The sequence below is a fragment of the Cervus elaphus genome, chromosome 11 (assembly GCF_910594005.1).
Source record: "Cervus elaphus chromosome 11, mCerEla1.1, whole genome shotgun sequence".
Classification (NCBI taxonomy): domain Eukaryota; kingdom Metazoa; phylum Chordata; class Mammalia; order Artiodactyla; family Cervidae; genus Cervus; species Cervus elaphus.
This window is the reverse complement of record NC_057825.1, coordinates 18,625,453-18,641,087: the sequence shown is the minus strand read 5'-3', so window position 1 is coordinate 18,641,087 and position 15,635 is coordinate 18,625,453. Positions and strand designations below refer to the sequence as shown.

Here is a 15,635-nt window from a genome sequence, read left to right as displayed (position 1 = left end):
AGGTGTCATCTACGTTGAGCACAGATGACATCCACAGTTCTTCCAGACCTCAACAACTTACACCTGACATGCATGACTTCTCACAATGCTGAAAGGAAACTGGGACTCAAGGAGGTCAAGGAAGCTGTCCACGGAAGCAGGGCAGAAAGTGGCTGAGCTGGGGTGCAAACCCGAGTCTGCCTGACCCCAAAGCCCATTTGAGGTTGCCCTGCTGTCCGGTCCATTCTAAAAATAGCTTACCTTGCCAAAGCCAAAGGCAGGCAAGTTTTAGATTTTTTAAACTCCATTTCAGAGGCAGATCGGTTACCCCTCCTTTGCTCTATAATTCTAGAACATGTGGCCAACAGTGAAGGGCAGGTCCTTTTAAACCACACACCGTTTTGTAACTATTTCAAAACCAGCGGTCAAGACGTGGGCAATTCTGTGTGGTTCTGCGAGGGTGTGGCGGCCACCAGCAGATGTCTGGGGCTGATGTCACCATTGCCACCCCCCCTGCCTCCGTTTAGACAGACAGGAACTCGGAGGCTACAGTCACCTCGGGAGCTACGTGCTGCCTTCACAACACGCCTGGACCCTCACAGCTGCTCTGGGTGAGGGGGGAGAGGGGGTGTCAGTTTTCAGTCAAGACTATTAAGGGGCCCACAAGCCTTTTGTTCAATTAAACCTAATGACACTACATGGTACCAGCTGCAGCATCCCTTGTTATCTGCTGAGTGAAGTACGGTTCAGAGGGCCTAGAGGATCTGCCCGAGATCACACAAGGAGGTGGGTCAGGGGTCAAGTCCATCCTCTATTCATGCAGGCTGCCCCCAGCCTGGGACAACCTTGGGAGAAAGGATGCTGCCTGCTCTCCAGGGGTGATCGACCAACCCGGCACAGATGACAACAGCCAGTGAGGCCAGGAAGGACAGACGCACTTCCTTTCATTCCTCCTTCTGGGCCTTTTAACTGACCACCTGGTATAGGTCACTTTTTTTTAATAAAAATTCTTTCCCTTTTAAACCTTCAAGATAATGCGCTGATCCCAGCAACCCCGATGGTGATTAATGAGTGTTCTGGACCATCACTGTCACCATCACCTCATGTATTTATATTTAAAGCATTCTGATTCACTGCAATCACTATCTTCTGATGCGCAAAACTGTCCCAGCTTAGGTCAACTAGACCTAAGACCCCATCTTCACACTGATCTAGTTGGGGTTTTTAAGACCAATTTCTCTTCTTGCAAACACACTTAAAAAGCTTCTTGAAAAATGACCACAGCCTGTGCGTTTCTGGGTCTCCCTGAAACAGCTGGGCCTGGTGCCCACCAGCAGGACAGTAAACTCTTCACACATAACATACTGTCTGTCTGGCCTACTGGTCCACATCACCCAAAGTTTGAGATGTTCCTACTAGAGAAAGTCGTTGAGCTGCTTTATTTTTCTTTTGCCAAAACTAAATTTAAAATAGGAACCTAAAATAAATGGCTTGGGAATCAAGTTTCTGGAAAGAGCCCAACCTGGGTCTCTCCTCTCCTATTTAGAGCACTGTGAAGCCTGTCCCTCTCAGAAGAGCTCACTCCCCCACCTCCTCCTTGCTCAGCTGCATCTTCCACTCTGGTTCTCATTCACGATCCAGGGCCAAAAAACTCCAATGCAGGAGGGGCTCGGGAGGATGAGAATGTGAATCCCTGAGACCACAGCAGATGAGACCCCAGTTCTCCCCCAGCCAGCAGCCCTCCCACTTCCTGCACCTCACTGCACCAAGGTCAGACCCTCCACCAATCCGTCAAAGAGGGTGCAATCAGAGAGTCTTGCAGGAAGAGCTGCCATGAGGCCAGCAAACAGGCGCACATGGTGTGTTTAGGGGTAAAAGTTGGACCTTGCTGTGTGCCTTGTAGTTTACTTGATTATGTCAGTTTAAAAACTGATACTGAGGAGGAGGCCCAGTGCATGCCGTTCAAGCAAAATATTGGATCCAAAAGGAAAAAAGGCAGCCTTTTACTCCCACTGGATGGACCACAGCATGTCGGGGAAGCCAATCGCCTGTCTAGTGCTACCAAAGGACAAGAAGGGGCCCGCAGCCAACTCACCTCCACCACATTCACACCTCTGGGAGTGTCTGCCCCTCGCTGGGCTGTGACAGTGTGACAGAGACATGTGTGACCTACGTCCTGGGACAGACGCACCAAGCCATGTGTGATGGCCTGCAACATCCTGGGACCAGGGGTTCACTGACATCAAGAAGGGGACGTTTGAGCTGGGGCTCCAGGTCAGGTAGGAATTTCAAGAGAGACGAGCAGGAACAGGAAGGTACTGACCCCAGGGGAATGGCTGAGAGGTCCCGTGTGAGCAGAGGCTGTGACCACTGTCCCAGTCTGCAAGTGCCCGCCGGCACCCAACTCCTGACACAAGGCCATCTCAGGAGAGCACTGGCCTCACTGTCCCACCCACCCGGGGCCACTCCTGGGGTCTTGACAGTCTGGAGGATCCTGAAGAGAAACCCAGGACAGAGACCCCCTCTGCACAGACCAGGACACCAAAACTCAGAGAGGGCGCTGACTTGCTCAGCTTCACACAAGCTAGTTTGATGCAGCTAGAGAACTAGAACTCAGCTTTCCCAGTGCCCAGTCCTCCCAAGTCCCCCCAGGCATGCAGGGAAACGTTTCTTCATTTGCTCATCACATAGTCACTCTTCCAGGCTCTAGGCTATATATATATATATATACATATATATATATATAGGACGTGCTATAATCCTCCAGGCCAAGCACACGCACCAGTGACCCAAAGTTCCAAGAGCCCTGACCAGAGAGAAATGGGCATGGGGGTGGGGGAAGGCAGCCTGACGGTCTCCCCTTGACTGGGACCCTCCAGCCCACCGGCCACTCACGGGTCAGGCAGAAGCAAACCCAAGCAGACACTGCACACACCCAGCATCCATGCAGACAGCTCCACTAAGGGTGCATTTTAGGAAAGAAATACAGTCTCTACAGTCGTGGCTTTATAAAAACCCTACCTAGAGGATGATTAACATTCAAATGTGAGCCACAACTCTATCACCAGGAGAACCTGCACAACTCAACGGCAAGGGGGCCAGGCCACTTCCCCTCAAGCCGTGGGCCCTGCACGTCGCCTGGTTTCAGATCTGACTCTCGGCAAACAGCACATGGGAAAGCAATTTCCCAGAGTCAAAGATAATCCCTTCTGCTTAACAGAATCTCAACCCTGTGAACACCCCAAGGGAGAAAACCATTTTTAGAACTTTTATTTCTGGAGTCATCCCAGATAACAATCTTTCCATTCACAATTTGGTAATCTGCATGAAAAGTTTTCCAAACGATGTCTGTCATTCCCTCTCATTTCTAGAAACTTATCCTAAAGAAATAATCCAGCGCTTAGAGATGTATATAGGGAACCACTGATAAGCTAAAACTGCATGAAGCTCCAACGATATGGAAATGGTTAAGAGTATCTCTTATAAAATGGAATATTATGTAAGCTTTCAACATCATGATGTAGGAATATGGTCGGGAAAGAATGCCAAGTTAAAAAAAGGCAGGACACAGAACTATATATTTCATCTCAATTTTTTTTAAATGCTATGTATTTCATCTCTATTTTTTAAAAATGTAAAACGTAGGCAAAAGGCTAAAAGGAAGGATCATCAAAATGCTAAGGTGGTGTTAAAAGAGCAGGTGCTCAGTACCTGGCAGCTTGTGCAAGCCAGGTGCTTTCCAGTGCATCGCTGTGTCCTCCTCGAGGGGGCATTTCTTGGAGGAGGGGACAGACTACGGGGGCCAGGTGGCAGTTCTGACTGGCCAGGGTCACAGCCTGGGAACCTCAGACTAGGAGTTCAGCCCAGCGCCTCCCATCTCAGAGAGGCGGGCATGCACCGGACCCTGACTTTGATCCACTGCTTTTCTGGATTTTTTTTAATGCTCTAAACTAAGCTCATATTATCTTTATCATCAGATAACAATGCAAGGAATAAATAAAAGAGAGAAATCGGAAATGCCAGCTACAACGGCTCACTGACCCTGGCTCTCTGTGCCTCTGAGATGACCAGAATCCATTTTTCTGTACCAGCTTCTCCTGGACCAGCTGACATGACAGACGCAGCCTCTGCAAGCTGGCCTGAGTACCTGCATCGTCTCTGATGAGCCACAAGCACCTGCCACCAGGAGGGTTTGGTGAGAACGCCTGTCCTCTCCCACAAGCCCTCTGGGTCCCACTCAAGCCAGGCGCACAGGCATCTGGAGAGATGGCCTCGCCCCTGGGTCTTCCCACTTCCTCTGCTCTCTCCAACACACCGGACCCCTCCTACTCTCAAAACTTCACAGGGAACTCATTTCCATCAAGACTTCCCTGGGGTGTCCCCTCTGACGTTATGGAGACCTTTGGATGTCACCGCTGTGGATGTCTGGCACAGGAAGCCAATAATCAGTTCAGAAGGTCACGGTGTGAGCTATTAAAATCTGTCAACTGTTGTCTGTGATCACCTGATATCTTTTGATCCTGCCCTATATTAATGACGACAAAATGACACCTGGGGGGACTTCCCTGGTGGTCCAGTGGAAGGGTCAGTTCAATTCCTAGTTGGGGAACTACGATCCCGCATGATGAGTGGTGCAATTAAATAAACAGATAAATGAAGATTAAAAAATGACACTTGGAGTCTGTGCAACTAACTGAACACAACCCCAGTCACTTCTGTATAACACTCGTGCAGCAGCACACCCGGGGTGGGGGAGGTGGGAAGGGGGCGAGAAATCGAGACCTATCTACCGGATGTTGTTGTTCAGTCGCTCTTTGCATGTCCGGCTCTGCGACCCCATGGACTGCAGCTCGCCAGGCTTCCCTGTCCTTCACCATCTTTCGGAGCTTGTTCAAACTCACGTCCATTGAGTCTGTGATACCATCCAACCATCTGATCCTCTGTCGTCCCCTTCTCCTTCTGCCTTCAATCTTTCCCAGCCTCAGGGTCTTTTCTAATGAGTTGGCTCTTCGCATCAGGTGGCCAAACTACTGGAGCTTCAGCTTCAGCTCCTTCCAATGAATACTCAGGGTTGATTTCCTTTAGGACTGACGGGTTTGATCCCCTTGCAGTCCAAGGAACTGGATGACGTACGATAAAAATCAGTAGAACATTGTAGATTATCTCTTCAGGAAAAGGTATCCTGACATAATTTTTCATACAAATTTTGGGATGCACAGACCCTTTAGGTCTGTTCATAGAACTAACACACCAGGTAAAAAAGCCCTAGCCTAGATCAGCATAAATTCCCTACCCGCAAAATATGACCATGTTAATCATATTTAATTATGTGTGATCATACCTGATTACGTACAAACCACACATGATTCATGTTAATACTTGGGACATTAAGTCACAGATCTTAGCCTTCCTTCAGACGTGCTATCCTTCCATGATTAATATGTTGATCACAGTTGCTGGGATTCCACAAATTAGCCATCTAAATTCCAGTCACTGTTCTTAACCAGCAGAGAAGAGACAACTAGGAGCTCAGAGCCTCGCCCCTGGAAGACACCTCAAGGTCTTTGCGTCCACGACTCCAGCTCCCCCTTAAACTGCCCTAGAGACACCGGGCCACCCACCATTCTCTCTGCTGGAGCCCTTTCGACGACCAGCTCAGCCCGGGGCTGACCTCCCCAGCTAACTTCTCTCTCAGACCTGAGTCAAAACCTGCTGTCTTGAAACTACCCCAGAAAGAGGAGCAGGGAATCCTCTCACTTCCTCATTCCAAGAAAGCCTTCAGATGCACCCTCTGCCCCCCGCATACGGGCCCCTGCAAGTGAAGACGTCCCAGGTCCTTCTCACGTCCCCCACCACCACCACGAGGTTCCAGCTCTCATGTGGGTCTCCTCTTAGAGAGTTGCTCTAACAACTCAACAGTGGGGCCACTACCTGCACACTTCCCAAAGGTCACTTGTGCTCACCTCTGGCACGCCGATCACATGCGGGCTCACAGTGAACGTGTGCCCAACCAGACCACCGGGAGGTTTTTCATCAGAGCTGCTCCGGCTCAGCCGGATGAGGTCTAGGACGCCCCCATGGAATGACTGCCCCTGTAATGCCCCTGTTCCCCCCCGGCACCCCATCACTCCTGTGCCCCAGGTTGCCATGGTTACAGGAGAGCCTGGGAAGCAGACCTGGTTTTGAATCTAGCACCTGTAACTGCCAGCTGGACGGCCCTGGGTCAGTCACTCCCCTACGTCTCAGGGACCTCATCCACAATGGAGTTACTGACGGTACCTAACTCACAGTGTGAGGATTCACTGTATTTATTCAGAAGAGGGTTTGGCCTATAAACGACACTTTATATGAGTGTCAGACTATTATTGTTTCCATTCTTAAATTTATAAAAGTACTTCAACAGATGTACTTTCTCCGCTTTATCATCAGGTGTTACAATCTATTCTTTTTTTAATCACAAATAATGGTATACACATATTTTGTAGCCTCAGTTTTATTGTCTGAAAGTTTCACCATAAGCATTTTTCTTCACATTGCTATATAACCATTATTCCATCAAGGAGCTATATTCTGACGTAGTTATAGGAGGCTTTCAGTTTTTCACTTTGATAATGCAAGTAGCATCTTTGTGCCTTTCCCCAAAAATGATTTTATCTCTCTTGATGTAGTTGTTGTTCAGTCACGAAGCTGTGTCTGACTCTTTATGACTCCATGGACTGCAGCACACCAGGCTTCCCTGTCCTTCACTATCTCCTGGAGTGTGCTCAAACCCATGTTCACTGACTCACTGATGCCATCTAACCATCTCATCCTCTGCCACCCTTCTCTCCTTTTGTCTTCAATCTTTCCCAGTATCAGGGTCTTTTCCAATGAGTCAGTACTTCCCTTTCCTCTGGATATGCATGGCCAAATTTCTTTCTACAAACTCCATGCTCCAGTTCTCAACACCGCACAAAGTAAGAGAATACCAGTTTCACCTCATTCTTGACAAACACTGAGGATTATAATTTATTTTCTCATGTAACAGGCGGAAAATCATGCCAGATATAGTACCTGCTTAATGCACATTACATTTCACTTCCTAAATAATTACATATATTTTTGAATTGTTCTATCCTAATTATGATATGGTGATGGAAATAATTCTCTGTGTTAACAGCCACATTCTTTTTAGCATTGCAAATAACAGGGAGAAACAAAGTTGAACTCTCATTTTCTTTTGTAGGTAGTAGATGATAAGGGACTGAAGAAAAATTAGCATTTCTTTCTTTGTATTTTTCATTTCAAGGATGTGCCAATTTCTCTAGGATGTTCAGACTAAGGGTAAAGAAGGAATATCTCACTCTTGGTAAAAATAGCTCCATCAAGCTTTTAAGCTAGAGTAATTCTAGAGAAGTGAAAATGAAAATCTTTTGTTGCTTCCTTTTCGATAAAGATGAATTTTCCACCCACAGATATGTCAAACAGCTGAAAAATGGTGGCGTCAACTTCCCAGGGGGGGAAAAAGCACCTAAGAGCTGAGAAAGAGACTGTGAAAGTCTAGACCATGAAACAATTAGAATAAATATGAACTGTTTTTTTTTTTTTTAAGAAGTCAGATAGCAGTCTATTGTAGGTGGGAAAAATTACTTTGGAAACAGTTTCTCAACAAATCATCATAGTAACTGCTTTTGTAAACCTGTACACAAGATAATCTAGAAAATACATCTAGCTGTGTTGTTATCCTTTTGGAAACTGGGAGTAAACATAATACATTTGTTATTGTGCAAGAAAATTATTGTTTTGCACATATGGGGACATGGTCCAATGTTTAAAGTGGGGGTGGGGCATATTCTCAAGACCAGCAGCTTCAGCATCACCTGGGAACTCATTCAGGTGGAAAATACTCAGGCCCCATCCTGGACCTACTGAGCCAGAAGCTCCTGAAGGCAGAGACCAGCAGCCTGGGCTTTTTAACAAGACCTGCAAGGGCACTTTCATATGTCAGAACCACTGCCCTGAAACAGGGGCAGAGAGAAATATTAAAAGCTTTTGCAGGCCAAGAGGCAATCCTGAGGTTACTGGGTAGATATGCACTCAGTGCTAAAAACTATTCTTTGCTCACAGGCTGTAAATAACACAGCTGGTTGCTCCAAGACATCTCAACTGCCTCCCCTTCTACATACACAAATCTATATAAATCCTGTTTACGGCTAAAACCGCAAGCTTAAACTCTACTCAATGCTCTGCAGTGACCTAAATGGGAAGGAAATCCAAAAAAGAGGGGATATATGTATACATATGACCCAGGTCTCCCACGTGGTGGGCAGATTCTTTACCACCTGAGCCACCTGGGAAGCCCTTATTAATTAAACCCACGTTCATTTCAAGGAAGCAATCTGTCGATCTAAATTGCCCAGTTACTCTGCTGTATGGCAGAAACTGATATGGGATATAAAGCAACTATACTCCAATTTTAAAAAAGGATTTTAGAAAAGCGGGATTGTAAGTTTATCTCTCCTGCACTAAGAGGACAGTGTAAGAACCTATAGGAGAACCATAACGATATACAAATGCGTATTACCAGCACATACTGCGTATCTGCCAGCCTCCATGCTGGCCACTGCAAGGAACACACAAGAAGTCCATTTGCACCTGCCTCACTGTTTGTGTCCAGAACCACGTCTCTCACTTTTCCGTGTTACCTCAGCTCACTGTCACTAACAGGCCTATGAAATATTAACATTCTCATTTTACAAGTGCGGCAACTGAGGCTCAGAATAGTAAACGACACTCCCGGTGACTTTCTGAGAGGCACCACCCACTTGGCCTTCAGGATTCTGATACCCGTTAAACCGCACTGCCTCTCAGAATGGGTCAGGGACCTCAGGGCTTGTCATCTAATTGGAGGGCAAAGATCAAGAGACATAAAACTCTTAGGGAACAATAAACAGCAAGATTTAAAGAGTGAACAGAGTCTGCATATTAGAGTCTCTTTCAGTTTTGACCTCAAAACTCACAATTCAGAGAAGCGTGGTCAGCAGAACACTGTTTCCTCCCCCACAAAGACATCCACCTCCTAATCCTTGGAGAGGGGGGCGGTAGGGTGTGCTGTCATCTGAGGTTGCAGATGGAGTTGTTAATCAGCTCAGCTGAGCAGGGAGGCTTATCTGGGATCATCCTGGTGGGCTCCCCCAGCGTAATCACAGGACGAGGGAAGAGGCAGTGTTGCCGGGGACTGAGCCATGAGCCGCTCCCCCACCCCCAAAGCCAGAACCCCCAGTTTGATGATACTCGGGGGCCAGTCCTTTGGGAAGTGATTAGGTTTAGATGTGGTCAGGGGGACAGGGCCTCAAGATGGGATTAGTGTCCTTATACTAATAAAAAGAGACACCAGAAAGCCCACCAGCTCGAGCACGCCTACACTCTCCATCTCTCCCTCCACCACATGCGGAGATGACCACGTGCAAGCCAGGAAGGGAGTCTTCACGAGAACATGAGCACATTGGCACCCTGACCTTGGCCTTCCAGGCTCCAGAATTGTGAGACAAATGTCTGAAGTTTAAGCCCCCCAGCTGGTGGCACTGTTATGGCAGCCCCGGGCAGATGGAGACAGTGATGGAGCCTGCACCAGCCGTGGCTGGCTCTGAAGATGGAAGGAGGCCACGAGCGGAGGATCGCAGGGGCCTCTAAAAGCCGGAAAGCATAGGGAAACCTCCCTGCCTTCGGGAAAGAAGCCAGCTCACACCGTGATTTCAGCATGGTGAGATCAGCTTGGACTCCTGATCTCCAGAACTGGAAGATAAATCATTGTCATTTTAAGGCACCCTGTGGTAATTACAGCGGCTGCGGGATACTAATACAAAAGAGTGAAAGGAGGCCAGTACCGTGTCAGGTCCCGGCTGGATGGGGAAAGCTGGGCAGGCCTGGAACAGGAGAGCGTGTGGACAGACCAGGAGCAGGGCCACTCGGGACACAGCGTGCTAGGATGCAGACATGGAGATGACACGCTCCTGCAGCAGGAGGCACCGGCCAGCCTGGGAGAGCCCTCAGGTCGGATGGGGCCGACCCACCACCAACCACGAAACTTGGCAGAGAAGTTCCTCTGGCACATAAACTAAGGAACATGAGATAGGAAAAAGTATACGGCAGTGTGAGGCATAAATACTAAATTATCTTCACTGTTCTTCTAATAGTACATAAAATGAGCATTCTTCCTATCTGCCTAAGGAAATCAACTCTGAAAATTCACTGGAAGGATAGATGTTGAAGTTCCAATATTTTGGCCACCTGATGCAAAGAGCCGACTTGCTAGAAAAGATCCTGATGCTGGGAAAGATTGAGGGCAGGAGGAGAAGGGGATGACAGAGGATGAGATGGTTGGATGACATCATCGACTCAATGGACATGAATTTGAGCAGACTCCGGGGAGACAGTGAAGGACAGGGAAGCCTGGCGTGCTGCAGTTCATGGGGTCACAAAGAGTTGGACAGGGCTTAGTGACTGAACAACAACAAGAATGATCAAACCACTACGGTGACTCCTCCTGGAACTGTCTTCAGAGCCAGAAGGACTGTAGTTACAACGCTCCTAACCAATTCGTCGCTAGCAGCTCAAACCCTTACTAAATCTGCCTGGCTTACTTCTGACATCTAGTTCTAAAACGGTTTAATCTATCCTTAAATCCCCCCACTAAATATAATCAAGAAAATGTGCTAGAGAAGAGATCCAAAATGCTGTGAACTATGTCAGCAGCTCACATGAGAAGGTACAGGGTTTCCTCGGGTGACTGAAGGAGACAACACTTGCTCTGAAATAAAGATTCCAGGATCAGTACTCTGGCTTTAAAAAAAAAAAAATTGAGACTCACAGCCTTATAATAACTCAAACTTGGCATGATGTAAAGATGGGTAAAAGGCGACAAAAATAGAGGCCCCCCTCCCTGCAAGGTCAGGCTGACGGTCAGCCTGCTCTGCGCACTGCTTCAGAAAGAACAGGCTGGAGCCCAGAATGCCATGTCAAAATTCCAGGCAAGCGCCTCAACCTCCTGAAGCCTCAGTTTCCCCTCCGACCAAGTGGCAAAATGCCATTTCAAGCAGTTGGAAGAGTGTGTGCTGAGGAAAGAGGACACAAAGTGTGGCACGTGGGGGCACACGGAGAGCTGCATGTGCACAAAGAAGGGCGCGGAGAGGCGGGAGGGACTCCGCACAGGTATCCAGGGCCCAGGGGATGCCAGGAGCTGGGATCACGTCTGGTCTCCTGCCGTGTTGACTAGGCTGAGGCTCGAGGTAGGGGCAGGTCCAGGGAGATGGCAGGAGTTTCATAGGCAAATGAATTTGGAAAAGGTTAAGACCAGTTCTCCCTCACAATCCACTCTAGCATGTTACCCTTTTTGGCTAGTTTCGCAGGAAGAGAAACCTGTCACCCATGCTCTGGTCCAATTTCCCTAAAATTTTTGGAGTCCACAGAAGCGTGTCCTTCCTCATTTCTCTCAAGCTTTGGAACTTCACGAACATCAATGTGGACAAACAAGAGACACTGCAGAGTTCTGAGCACAGAAGCGACATCACCAAGTCGTGTTTTAGAAAATGACTCTGGGGGGCAGGTACAGAAATGAGGTTTAAGGCATGTGTTCCACAGTACAGGTCAGAAAGGTGGATCAGCCACCAGTGGTGTTCAATTCATACAGGCAGCTTCCGGACGCCAAAGTGCACACACCTTCCCCTCCTAATGCTTGTTTGCTGAAAAGCTGCCCTACCGGGCCCCAGGCCAGCCTCAGGAGCCACGGGAAATCCTTTCTCAAGGCGGGGAGCGGCCACACAGACAATGTGTGCACGTGACTTCATGTTACTTTTGATCAGAACAAGTTCTCAACACAGGACTTCAAGTTCATTTTTGAACCTAATCAGACTATGAAATATCCCTTTTACACAAGCTTTAAATGATTAACTCAAACGTTTATAAGTGAACACAATTTAAAAAAATCTCTTAAGATACTTTTTGTAATCTGCTGTTTGTCAGAGAAATTGACGTCCATCTCTTAGTGGTTTCTTGATGTCTGGAAGACAGCCTGCCAGGGTCAACAGTGGCAGCCTTGCAGCAGAGGAGCCACTGATCACAGCCCTGCTGGCAGGAGGCTGAGCTCCAGAAGCATCCAGAGAACACCTGCAACCTTTGCCCTCAGCGTCCTCTTTGTAAAATGAGGACCACGTGTTGCAAAGATGAGTATGAAGGTGTAGAACACCCAAGGTACACAGAAACATTCAAAAACATAAGACGATCATTATTCTGTCTACCCCCAACTTTAACCAGGAAAAATGCTTTTTTCAGGGGTGATCACCTTTTTAGATATTGAAGAACCCTTGTTTCAGCAAATGTCAGGGCTCTAGTAAGTGGAGGAAGCTTTATACTCTTGTTTTTGACGTTTACTTTTAAATAGAAAAAAAAATAATAAAAATTTCCCAACATGTTTACTTCCAGTTAGGTGTTAGTCACTGAAAACGCCACTTCCTTCTTCCATAAAATCAGGGGTTGTCAGGTAATCAGTTAATATCCACATATCGGCAAGCTAAGCATGGTGGTGGTTTTGTTTTTCTTTTGTTGCTTGTTTTTAAAAAGCTGTAGAGGATAAACAACAAGGTCCCACTGGATAGCACAGGGAAAAACTACACTCAATATCCTGTGATAAACCATAATGGAAAAAAAACATGGAAAAGTATGTGTATATATGTATACCTGAATCACTTTGCTGCATAGAATTTACTTATTTATTTTTTGTTTCTGAGCATCTTTATTATTTTTTTTAATTTATTTATTTTTTATTGTAGTGGTTTTTGCCATACATTGCTGCATAGAATTTAACACAACATTGTTAATCAACTGTACTTCAATAAAATAAATTTAAAAAGACAGCTGTAGAGGACTGTGGGGATCTAGACGGGGGTTTCTCAGGTTTGCATTACTGACATTTGGGACCAGATAATTCTTTGCTGGGGGCTGCCCTGTGTGTCACAAGACCTTCAGCAGCATCCCTGGCCTCTAACATTAGGTACCAAGAGTGAGTGTGCATGCACGAAACACATACACACACACATTCTTCAGTTGTCAATGTGTGTGTGTTGTGTTGATGGTGGCAAACCACTTCGGCTGAGAACCACTGATCTGCATCCGAATCTAAATGCACTATTTCAGAGACAAGGAAGCCAGGGCTAAAAGATGCTGAGTGCTTGCTCCAGGGCACAGCAGCCCCATGCCACAAACTCTGGGCCCAAAAAGCTTTCCAATTTGGTGGGGGGACCAGCTCAGCAGGGAACCTAACTCCCAGCTCTTCTTGGCTTTCCTAAACTTATTTCACATTCATTTGGTACTTGTCACAAACAATTAACACCTGTCTAATCATCTTAACATCAATATAATTACAATATACAAAGTATGCAAAATAAAGGGAGGAGAAATATCTATAAAGTCAAAACTCTGCGACATTCATCTTTAGCCTATTTTCCTCAACAAATATTTTCCCTATGGATAAGCTTTCCTCCCCATCTTGGTAAGTTTTTAATTTTCTCTTTATCCTTGATGTCATGACAGGAGGACAAGTCTTGAGATATGCACACATATCCACCCATACATATATGTACATGTGGATATTAGTACACACACATTTATATAAAACTTGTTTCCCTGAGAATTTAGTGGACTCTCTAAATCTGAGATCTGAAATCTTTCTTTAGTTCCAGGGACTTTTTTTCAGCTATCAATTAAAAAAAATCCCCCTCTTTCTACTCTCTTTTCCCTCTTCTGGAGTTCCTTTTAGGTGGATGCTAATATTGACTCCTTTGAATCTATTTTCGTTGGCTCTTAATTTTTATTTCACAGTGTCCATCTGTTCAGCTCCTTGTGTTCACATAACATGGGGCCCCACTAATTCCGTCTTCCTATGTGTGTAGCTTGCCATTTATCAAATTTTAGTTTTCATTTCAACAAGTTGTTTTAAAAAAACACAAAACTTCCAAGTCTTTTACCGGTTCTTTTTCACTAGTACTTGCCCATTTCAATAATTTAATAACCTCCCTAGCCCCTTGAAGAATCCAAATCATTCATTCTTACTGAAAAGCCTTGCTTTGATTGCCTTATTAAATCTGTTTCGTCAAATATGAGTTTTTCAGCTTCTCTTCAACTGTTAGGCTATTCTTGATACTATCTGAGTAAGTTAGATTTTCATTTTGATGAAGTCAATCCATTCCTTTTCTTCTTTGTTTATAGCTTTCTTTGCCCTACCCAAGAAACTTGCCTACCCCAGGGTGCAAAGATATCCTCCTGTGTTCTTCAGGAAGTTTTTAGGTTTAGCTTTTATATTTAAATCTGTGATCCATTTCAAATTAATATTTTGTGTAAGCGATGGGAGAGGGTCATGGCTCCCTTGTTCCCATGTAGATATTCGGCTGTGTCGGCAGCATTTGTTAAATTTTAGAATCAGCTTGTCAGTTCCCCTGCTGACGTTTTGATTAGGATTGTGTTGAACAGTAACATCAATTTGGAAAGCAATGACATCTTAACAATATTGTCTTCCAACCCCCACACACACCATATACCTCTTTCTGTCAGCAGCGTTTTGTAGTTTTCAATGTCAGTTTCTTAGTATCTTTTGTTAAATCTGTTCCTAAATATACTTGGCTATTCTCAACTGCAGTATCATCTTTGCAGCTGAAATCTACTATTCTTCACTGTCTTGGTCTGCACCGCCCTCACTGGAGGAGAGACAGAGCAGCTAATAGAGTTGTGCTCACACGACAGGGGACTCTTTTTTATAATGTCTTTATGGCAGTGTATACATGTCCATCCCAAACTCCCTGTCTCTTTCCCCCATCTGCCCGCTATGGAAACCATAAGTTTGTTCTCTGAGTCTGTGAGTCTGTTTTACAGGTGACTCTTGAATAAGGCGGGGATTAATCAGGGTATAATTTATAGCCAGCCCTCTATACCTGTGGTTCCTCCATATCCTCAGATTCAACCAACCATGGATCTTATTCAAATCTGCTACTGAAAAATATCCACGTGTAGGTGGACCTGCGCAGTTCAAACCAGCATTGTGCAAGAATCACCTGCATTTGAGCTCGGGGACGGGGCTGTTACGTGGGGCCCACGAGGGTCACCTGCACTTGAGCTGGGGGATGGGGGTGTCACATGGGACCTGCGCTTCCAGAAGGTCTCACAGCCCTCCTCCTGACACCACACCACCAGCAGCACTTCCTGCCCTCTGCTCCAGTCACTGTCTTCCCTGAAGGGAGGGACCATGACGGTGACAGGCACAACGTGGTGCTCCCGGGGGCATAGCCCGGGCCCCTCCCCTCCCAGGCCAGTGCCTATAGGCACCCCTGAGGCACCTGCCACCCTCAGCAGCAGTGTTTGTCTCCCACCAGCCAGCCCTTCTCTCTGCCCACCATCAGCCCTGCTCCAACCTCCTCAGGATTCCTCACAACTGCTGGTCCCCAGAGGCTGCCACCTTCTTTCTGAGCCTAACTTCACAGTCGCTTAATGACTTAAAAGACATTTTCTATCATTTGTAAAGTCCTGTGCATGTAGCAAACCTGCCACATACGTGCAGCCCGTCACTTTTAGGTCAAAAGTTCCATTTTTTTTTTTTAACATATAATGAAGTCTAGATTAAATATTACTAC

The 15,635-nt window shown here is 46.4% G+C and overlaps 1 protein-coding gene across 5 annotated transcripts in view; it reads right to left on the bottom strand.

Moving 5' to 3' along the window:
- Positions 1-15,635, bottom strand: part of ASAP2 (ArfGAP with SH3 domain, ankyrin repeat and PH domain 2) — a 153,617-nt gene that overhangs the window by 90,926 nt on the left and 47,056 nt on the right. The gene's annotated exons all lie outside the window — the stretch shown is intronic.